General features: G+C 40.0%; 1 pseudogene; it reads right to left on the bottom strand.

Moving 5' to 3' along the window:
• Positions 1-766: 766 nt before the first annotated feature.
• LOC150008268 (E3 ubiquitin-protein ligase RNF167 pseudogene) lies at positions 767-1828 on the bottom strand (annotated as a pseudogene).
• Positions 1829-7457: the final 5629 nt, after the last annotated feature.

Genomic DNA, 7457 nt, shown 5'->3' on the forward strand with positions numbered 1-7457 from the left:
GTTGAACAATTTATTATTACTGTCAGGTGAAAAGCATTTGATGTTGCATGTTTCCTTTATTTAAATATGTTTTTAATTCCAAGAGATGAAAAGACAAACCTAGATAGCATTCTTTTAAAATTCCACCCCAATTAGCCATATTAGAATGGCCATGCTATTCAGTATAAAGCAATTAAATCTGTTGTATTTACACAGCCATTTAACACATGGAAACAGTACAGGACAAGTGATCCCAAACCAAGTTATTTTTTGCCGTGACCTTGTAGACATTTTAATGGTTTTGCATCTTTAGGCATCAACTGATGACAATTAAACATTTAGATAAGTGTTGATTATTTCATTCATATTCATCCCAATCAAAAATGATTAAAAGGAATGTATTGAAATTTTTCCAGATATGAGAAATTGCATTATGAGACCAAATGAAAATGTTAATAGCCCAAAGGAAATTTAAGATACTCTAAAAATAGTTTCAAATAAAGTGTGAAATTATTTTGTCATTCTTGACACAAATTATAAAAATATGATGCTCTTTCAAATTGTTTTTGACCAGTTTCACACATATCTGAATAATTTTTTAGTCCACAATTTTTATTAACCCAGTAAGTGAAGACCCAATCTCTCTGCACCCCAAAACCCCTCAAAAGGATGGGGTTGAGTAAGGGAGAAACCTGGGAAGGAAATGTCTCATTTATCAATGTAGAAAACTGAAGAAAGAAAGGGGAGCTGTGCAAATCGGTGTGTGTTACAGGGAGAGGCGGATGTATTAGACCAGGATGGCACCTGAAGAAGAAGAGGGGATTGAAGAAGGTGAGGGATCTATTGAAGTCCCAGGATAAATGAGGGGGGCTGGGGCTAGAGAGTCAAAGGATGTGGGAAGTGGGAAGCCAGAGCCCAGAAGTGGGGTCCGTTCTGAGGCAGGGTGGTGGACACTTGGCTCTCCTTCCTCACCACCTGCTTGCCCCTGAGTTTCTTCCTTCTGCTGCTCCTGGCCAGGACCCTGATAAACAGGCTTCTTGCAGATGGGGCAGGACTTCCGGGTCCGAGTGAGCCAGGGGTCCACGCAGCGGCTGTGATAGGCATGAGCACAGGGCAATACCCTCAGCTTGTCCCCATCCACATATTCATCCAAGCAGATGGCACAGACATCATGCTCGTCTCCGTTCTGATAGTCATGTGTTGGAATCTGCTTCAGTTGCTCTTTGGTCAGTCGATTTTGCTGGAGCTGTTTGTGGTGCTGGCTACAATGAACTATCATCACTATTCCTGCCAAAATCAGCAGTCCTCCAATCCCTGTGAAAGGAATGAGGTGATAGCCCAAGAGGAAGCTATCGTCTGGGACCAGGAGCACCTGAGCCCTCTTCTGGTAGACGAAGAGGGCTCGCAGGTGTTCAGAGCTCCTCTCCCCGATAAACACAGACGGGATCCAGATCTGCTGCTGGATCGCCACACTGTTCCACATCACGTTCAGCAGTTGACTGGAATTCACATTGTGTACCACAGCGGCATCATACCCCGCCTTCTGAGCATTTAAGACCTCGAGGTCAAAGGCGCAGTCGAATCTTCGCAGCAGGACAATAAAGGCTAACTGGCTGTCCGGGGCGAGGGGCGGTGGGGCAACGGGGCTGCGGGCATTGGCTGCGTGAGCTTCCACAAGGAAGCCCTGAAGGCCATCCTGGCTGAGGGTGGGTCCAAAGAGAGCTGGGAGGTCTGCAAAGTCCATGCTGGCATTGTGGTCCGCAGTCGCTCGGATGAGCCCCCAAACGGGGGCTGCTCCCCACAGCACAGTGGCCACGATCACAGGAAGCAGGCGGGTGGAAGGGTGCATGGCAGTGTGAGGGGGAGGCCGAGGGCGCTGCTTCCGGGCGCCAGGGGGCAGAAGCCGAGTTCGGCGCCCTCTCTGCCCCTCCTTCAGGATCCTGGGTGCCAGTCCCCTCCAGGTGCCACTTCCCAGCTCCCTAAGAGCAAGAAGAAGGACCCCCGACTTGGGGAGTGAGACAGCCAACCTGTTTAGGGGAGCTGAGACTGAGACACTAAAGTACCCTTTCTCTGGTGCAGGGAAAGGGAGCGGAAGCAAGTTCAGATCAGAGAAAAACTTCCGGAAGAGTGAGGAGTTCCGGGAGGTGGGCCTCTCCGCCCGGTGGGCGTTCCCCGTCCCCTGGAAAACGGTTTCCGGTGAAGAAACTTAGGCCGCTTCCAGCACTGGACGCCCAAGACGAAGGATTACCGGTCTTCTCATCGGGTCACCGCCACCACTGCGGTCCCTTCAGGTCTTGCGAGAGTGCTAACACCCCCCACCCCGCAGCTGCTGAGATGTTACTGGTCTATGGCGAGAGACGGCTTGACTTGGCCGCCTGGCTCTCTCCATCTCATGTCTAGGCAACACAAGCTAAAAATTTTCTAGATTATTAATTTGAATGTAGGTTTGGCAGCAGATGACTCTAATTTTAAAATGCACGCCATATTTACAAGCGTGAGTCCTTTATAGTCCTATCTCTCAAGTGTCTGAAACCTGCAACAACTCACAAACACATGCCACCATTATCATACAGATAACCCAGGATCATCTATTTTCAAAGAATTTTAACATTTTAATCATTGTATCCTAGTGATCCAATACAATCTTTTAAACTAATAAATGTCTATTAACATGTCAAACAATATGGAAATGGGAATGAAATCTCACTTCTTCATAAACACCAGTTAACCTGCTTGGAATTTGAAAAGCAAATTTTTCTAAGCTATTGTGAAAGTCTAGAGGTTTTGTTGTAGAATTGGGCCCACATGAGCAAGGAAACAACCAGAATACAAAATTGTGGGAAACATTTTCTTATGACCCCATTTACAACAAGTATCACTTAGTTCTTAGATTTTACATTTCAAACAGCTGCCTCTTGCTTTCTTAAGTATTATACCTAGAGGTAGAAGCCTATATTAGAAAAGGAAATTATAGATCACTCTAAATAAAGATGTAGAAGATTGGCCAAGTCAGAAATGGAAAGGCTTTATTCTGAGCACACCGCACCAAATTGTCCCTCCAGATTTGGGTGGCCAGAACCTCACATTACAGGACTACCTTGCCATTTTTGTACATTGGTTCTATATATTAAAATATTTTTCGACACTTGTTTATCTTTGTGATCCCATATTTTCCAATTTGGGAGTGTAACAGATTATTAAATGCCACTCTGCGTACTTCAGCATAATTCCTCTAAGGTTAAGCACAAAACAGTAAGATCCAAGTACACATATATTTGAAAACCAATGTTAGTCTAAACCATTCCTTCTGGATTTTGAAAGTGGTGTGGAGGAGAAGAGAGAGCCATCTCAACATGATCCTGTCAGCATTAGCTAGTTGTCAACCTCAGCCTAAAATGATTGAAGAAATGGGAAGATTTTTTAGAGTGAGTTGTCAGTGAACTATACTGACCCACACCACCCCGCAATGGGGAAACAGAGGTGGCACTTCCCCTTAACCTCAAGCCAAGGGAAAGTGACTTAGAAAGACTTCTGAAAACTGAAGCCCAGAATAGAGGCGAAAGGAGTGCATTTGTTCAAGCTGAATTTCCACACCCAGAATAAGTTTCTGGGTCCAAATGTGCTTCTTGCTATGGGGAATCCTTAAAAGGGACCCCACAGAGGATTTACCTGAAAAAGCAAAGGGACACCAAAACGGGGGTGAATACTAGAACCTAGGAATAGGGGAGGAGTAACAGGTGGCCAGCCCAGAAATTGTCCTCATTAGGTGAGCATGCAAGAAGACTCAAGAGAAAACATTGCCAAGGAATTCACCAAAGCACCGTGTAAGAGAAAATGAGTCTGTTTGAGATCCTTACTGTGCCAGGTTGTTACTACACCAAGCACCTGTGACTCTTCCCTTTGAGGTCCACCTTAGAGAGGTCATGAGCAGAGGCTAACCAGAGCAGGAGGGAGCAAAGAGAAAGGAAGCCAGCAAAGCATCCCACCCTGAAACTTTCAAAGCCTGATTTGGACCTGAGGTAGGGCATAAGAAAATATTTAATGAGCCTGGGGTTTTATATTATATCAGGCTATTATAGAATTATGCACTTTTCATGTTGGACAGAATGGTTTTATGCTTAAAGTGGTTAAATGCTGGGAAGATGGACCAGGATTTCTTTGTTTCTTTAGTCCTGGACTTTGTCAATTTAGGGACACTAAATAGTTTCAAAATCAAAAACAAAGCCTTGAAAGGTCCTGAAATAGCCTCCCAATTTGGAACAAGACAGTCCTTTCCAACTCTACGGTCTAGTGCAAGATTTTTTTTTCCAAAACAATATAACCAAGCACTAAGAGGTTATAAACAACCTATTTTATATATATATATATATATATATATATATGATATGTGTGTATATGTATTATACACACATATATGTGTGTATAATACATATATGAATATATAATTTTAAAATAATTATCTGAATTCAAATACAAATTCATTAGCTAATTTGTTAACGCTCTTCATTTCTGGTTAGATATTCCAGATCCAATCCTCATCTGTTGCCACTGATGATGGATAATTATCTCAGTCTAGAACATTTAGCTTATAATGGCTATCAGAATATCTGCCTTTGTTTTCTTGCTGTTCTTCATGAGTTGGCATATTTAAGAATCTCCATAGCTTCAGCAATTTTCTAACTCCATCTTTAACTTTCCCAAAAGAATCCAAAGGTCTTCTCCTCTCTCTCCTTTCTTACTTAGTGACGGCCTTCTCAGAAGACTTTGTACAAAAGATGTTTAATGTAGAACAGTGGGGCCCTTCATATAGTATCAGACTATCTGGGGTCCTGTATAAGCCTGCAAATTCAAACTGTATCCTCCCAGTGAAAACAACTAGTCAATTCAGTAATGAAAAAAAGAATGAAGTTTTTTGTCTAAACAATGGTAGTTATATAAATTGTTCTCAGTTTTCAAAATCTCATGGTCCATACTGCAGACAGAAAAACATGCAATTATGACATTGTAATATAATGGTCAATCATTCAGTTTGCAAAGTAAATGATTTTTTAAGAGTTAAAAGAAAGGAAGACATTAAATGTGAATTATTCCATCATCCCAGCTTCCCATAAGCTCTACTACCACCTTTCATTGCAACATCATCATCACCCTTCCTTCCCAACTCCATTATTTTGGGTAGGATTCAGCAATTTCAAGCTTGTAATGGATAATTTACACTTAGACAATTGTGCAAACTCTGTGTGCCACCTCTTCAAGTACCCTATCATCAGCAGAAGAGATCCTACATTGGACACTAAAACTGTTCACAAAATGGTCCATGGCATTACATGTTTCTGGAGATAGTGCTGAAGCAATCATGGCAGGAGCCTCATATTGCTGCATTGACTATAAAAGATTCCATATTTGCCTGGCTCTTTTCTTCACTTCTTCAACATTTCTATTTAAAATCTCCTTCTTATTGAGAACTTCACAGGCCATCACAGCCTCCAACAGTCACTGTAGTCTATCATTGCTTTTGGCTCTTATCATTTATAACTGCCTTTCATCTTATATATTTTACTTATTTTCCTTTTTTATTATCCATGGCCCCCACTAGAATGAATGGCTAAGAATCATGAAGACAGAAACTGCCTTTCTTTTTTATCCACTAATGTAGCCTCATCAGTCATCGGAAGTCGGGGGGGGGGCAGCTGATTGATATTTCCCTCTCACTTCATTGTCTCCCTCTCTTTCTCTCTTTCTTGCTCTCTCTCCCCTCCCCTTTTAATAAAGAAATATAAGATTATTCTTGCTTCTAAGCTTAATTCTTTTTGACCTCTGTGCAACCTTAATTCAGATTTCAACTCCTTTACCAGCTTCTGTGGGAAATTCAGTTACACCTAGAATATGGACTTTGGATAGAATTATTGAAGGCTTATTTTAATGGAATCCCTAGGATTGATTTTACTAAAAAGAAAACTGCACTCAACTGTTTCATTTTCCAAGTGCATGTTTTCCATCCCCAGCTATTGGCTGTCATTTCCAGCCATGCCTTCTACAATGCTGCACCTGCTTCCTGCTCTTTTTTCCTCCATTTTTTATGACAAGGAGCCCCCTTACACTGCCCCCCAAACCTGCACATAGAAAGCATAATTTTAGCAAAGTTGATTCCCCTGCAATATCTTTAAGAACTGCTAAAAATATTTTTCCATATGCATACATTACAGAACAAGAAGATCAGGAAAATTACTGATTGAAAAAAACAAAAATGATAAACATTAACTTGTCCTAAGTCAACAATAAAATTAGTGATCCCTGTACTTTAACGGTGAATTTTCTTTTTGTTGCTCAAATGGGAAGCCTGACTTTATGTATCTGGTTACTGTCTTTTTTCTATTTTTGCCTCTATTGTACCTCTTCTGTCGTCTGGGTTTTAAACATAATGCCTACAACATAGCACTGATTCCACTGATTGGCTTGCTTACATTTGTGAACCATACAAAGTTCAGAAGCCATAAAAAAATTAGAATGACATTTTTTTGTGTTTAAAAAATTGGCACTGAAACACACAAAGTTAGGAATTTATAAGAATGTGTTAGGTAGATTTTTTAGAACTGATGTAAAATTTGTTAAAATATCATTATTCAAAGAATAAGAACACAGTGAAAGATTAATTTAAAATGTCAATTTATCTTTAGGAATAGTCATTTTAAGGGGAAAAAGTACTGGTCATGAGCCAAAAACTTAATCTAATGTACAAAAATGAAGTGAATATCACTTATTATTTGAAAGAACCATCCTTGGGAATAAGTATTGTTTCTTCAGTTTAAAATTTAAGTTTCTACATTGATGAAAATTACCAACCTGAAATTGTAATACCAAAGCAAAAACAAAATCAGCTGATTCTTACTAATAATAACCAACCTAACAGGTCACAACTCAAAATAACTGTTTTCTAGTAAAGAAATAAATGGAGATGTGGAACATTGTAGATAATTTCTTAATTAAGGGTATGATACTATTTCCTCTATGTTAACCTTATTCTTAACTCAGTTACTCTACTTTAAAACTACAAAACTACCATTCCACTTATTTTTGACTCAGATGCCGTCAACATAAGACTTCCATTTTGTGTATGGTTTCCAAAATAATGGTAGTTTGTATCCATGACTTAGAGACAATGTGGTCTGTACCCTCTAGTATCTTAAACCTTAAAGTAACTTAAATAAATGAATATACTTCCAATAAAATGCATGTATCCAAGCCATGTGTCAAAAACCTCTTTGAAGGAATTAGGTTAGATTCAAAATCAATAGGCTAATTTGTGTGCCCATGCCTCCACACAAATGTTCACTATGCTATATCTCAATCTAGAACTAGAAGATTTAAGTGATAATGACTGTGGCTTTTAATTTGAATTCAAGAGTCCAAATTCAATAATATGGACAATAAATGTGAGCATAAATGGCTTTTAAGAAGCCACAAAATTAATCCCAAAA

Source organism: Furipterus horrens, unplaced genomic scaffold, assembly GCF_987537825.1.
Source record: "Furipterus horrens unplaced genomic scaffold, mFurHor1.1.pri manual_scaffold_5, whole genome shotgun sequence".
Lineage (NCBI taxonomy): Eukaryota > Metazoa > Chordata > Mammalia > Chiroptera > Furipteridae > Furipterus > Furipterus horrens.